Source organism: Paroedura picta, chromosome 8 (assembly GCF_049243985.1).
Source record: "Paroedura picta isolate Pp20150507F chromosome 8, Ppicta_v3.0, whole genome shotgun sequence".
Lineage (NCBI taxonomy): Eukaryota > Metazoa > Chordata > Lepidosauria > Squamata > Gekkonidae > Paroedura > Paroedura picta.
The window spans coordinates 4,348,868-4,352,057 of NC_135376.1; positions in this window are offsets into that span (position 1 = coordinate 4,348,868).

Consider the following 3,190-nt stretch of genomic DNA (forward strand, 5'->3'; position numbering starts at 1 on the left):
CTTACACTGCTGCAGTTCCCCTGATTTTGGGGGTAGACTCTAGCAGGGGTGGCCAAACTGTGCCTCTCCAGATGTCAGTGGACTACAATTCCCATAACCCTACCCAGGCCGTTCGTTTTCTCCAGGGGAACTGATTTCTGCAATCTGGAAATGAGCCATAATTCCAGGGGGTCCCCAGGCCCCAGCTGGAGGATGGCATCTGTTGTGTTTGTAGATCTGCTGAGGACCGAGCTTGAGGTCTGGAGTAGAACTGTAAGCCTGCAGTGTAATTGATCAATGCACAGCGAGATCCCGTTTCCTGGATCCAGTCAGTTTAAAGCAAAACTGACTGACAGCGTGCACTTGTGTATATAACCTGGGGGTGGTTGTGGGTTTCTGTCATTCAGTTTTGCCTCTTGTAACACCATGCTGGGCTCACAATAAAGAGCCAACAGAACTCCCAGCGGTCCTGGCTTCCAGCCCATGGATCTGATAACTGATGAGGTCAGTGAACAGATGTAGTTTTAAGTGGTTTAACAATGTTATTTATTTTTAACTTACATTGTCATAGTTATTCACTGTTGTACGTTGCCCTGAGCTGGTTTGCTGGGAGGGTGGTATATTGAATGAATGAATGAATGAATGAATGAATGAATGAATGAATGAATGAATGAATGAATGAATGAATGAATGAATGAATGAATGAATGATGCATGGAATTCTCCATGAATTACACCTGACCTCCAGAATAAGGCTTCAGAGGGTGGGCTCTATAGACCACTAAGGAATTTCGGGGTCACTCCAGAGAGGCAGGTGGTGGCAAACTGCCTGTTTGTCTCCTGCCTTAAAAATGCCACAAGGATTGCTGAAGAGCAGTGTAACTCCCCACCACTGGTGTTAGTCCCCCTGCATTGTGCCTGAGTCTGGGATTAGACCAGGCCTGGATGAAGGACATCTATCCCTATCCTTTTTCCATCTGTGGTGCTACAACCCTACCGACACCTGGGAAGAATTGGGTGTGACTACCGCCATTGTTAAATGCTTTGTTGTTATTTTAACTGTTATTATAGAGGTTTCGTCAGGGTATGATTTTATGGGGCTTTTATTACACGTTAAGAATGTTGAAATATCTGGAGATTTTATGGGATGTTTTTATCTGATGTGAACTCCGTGAGAGCTTGCTGGGAGCAGCAGTATATAAATGTAATAAATAAATAAAGATGAGATGTCTTCGGTGTCTGGTGGAATTGTTTTTTATTTGTTTGTTTATAAATTTGGGGCGCAGAGTGGTAAGCGGCAGAAATGCTGTCTGCCCATGAGGCTGGGAGTTCGATCCCAGCAGCCGGCTCAGGGTTGACTCAGCCCTCCATCCTTCCGAGGTCGGTAAAATGAGTACCCAGCTTGCGGGGGGGTCAACAGTAATGACTGGGGAAGGCACTGGCAAACCACCCCGTATTGAGTCTGCCATGAAAACGCTAGAGGGCGTCAGCCCAAGGGTCAGACAAGACCCAGTGCTTGCACAGGGGATACCTTTACCTTTATACCGTCCTCCCTGAAGGCTCAGGGTGGTTTACATGAAACAGGAGTGCTACAGATGGCTCAGCTTATAGTGCAGTGATAATAGTAACAACAATGTAGTGATTGGGGACCACCGCTCTACATGGCAGCCTTTTAAATACTTGAAGATGGCTATCAGGTCCCCTCTCAGTCGTTTCCTATCTAGGCTAAACAGACCAAGCTCCCCCAACCTTTCCTTATATGTCAGTTTAGTTCCATTTTGCTCGTACCAGGATTGGGGTCACAATAAAGAGTTCAAATCTCTTCCAGAGTCGGTGCCCACCTCTAAACAAACGGATTTAAGCATAGACATTCCCTGATCCAAAGACATCTGCCCCATCACAAAGGCAGAAGGTGCCACCCTGTGGCCAGGAAATGAATCTGCTTCAACCATTTTCATGTGCCTTCCGATTTATTAATGGAGTGGCAAATGCCATCAAGCCACAGCTGACTTGTGCAAAGTCTACCATAGAGTTTGATCCAAAATTCAGAGCGTCATACACACCCGATGCCTCCAATGTGCCCATGTCACTTCCAGGTTACCTTCGCTCGTCTTGGCATTCTTCCCGTGAGCAGGGCTGATGAACCTGACAACACTATCCACCTCAATGGAGAGTCTGTGGCGGGGAGAGGAGGGGAAAGTGATTGTAAGCTGCTCTGAGACTCCTTCGGGTAGGAAAAAAGCAGAGTATAAAAACTAGTTCTTCTTCCCTGTTGTCTGGTGGTCAGCTGTAATCCCAGGAGATCTCTGGACACCGTCTGGAGGCTGACAACCCCAGGTAGAATGATCGAAACTCCACCCTCCAAATGAAGCCATTTTTGCTCCAGGAGACTGCTGTGTGCTGCCTGGAGGTCAGCTGGAAATCAGTTGGCAACCCTGCCTGTTGCTCAGGGGCTCTGAAGAATCCGGATCGAGCCCTGTTTTTTTTTTTTTCCACATTAGGTGCCTCATAGATGATAGAAGAGGCTAATTCTTTCCTGTAGCTACTCTGCGATCAGAATTTCCTACGTAGGAACGGCTGGAGGGTGACAGAACACCGACCCATCGGAAGCTGTAGTGGGAAAGCTCATTCCCAGAATTAAACTTTACTGGTGTGAAAGGTGTCCCTGGACTTAAATTTCATTCAAAGGCTTCAGAGCCCACCTGAATCTATCAACATGGAATGCAGCTGAACCGAGTTCGAGTCCAACCAGACATCTGAGACCAACAGAATTCTATTCGAGGCATTTCGGCGCATCCACGTGCGTCTTAAATATCTTTACAAAAATTGAATCCAACAGCACCATTAAGACCCAAAAAATATCTTTATACCCTGAATCAGGGGTAGTCAAACTGCGGCCCTCCAGATGTCCATGGACTACAATTCCCATGAGCCCCTGCCAGCATTCGCTGGCAGGGGCTCATGGGAATTGTAGTCCATGGACATCTGGAGGGCCGCAGTTTGATTACCCCTGCCCTGAATGAATGCAACTTTAGCAGGCTGCAAGGCGCCCCCGGCCTCAGCCTTCCCCTGAAGGTCACCTGACCTCGAGTCACGGAAGCAGCGACCGGGGGGGGGGGGGAGCGCTGGACGTCGTGCGCACGCGCACATCGCTGCCTCTTCGCCGCCGCCATTCCTCCGCGTTTTGGTTTGACCTCGCCGAGGTGCCGTCG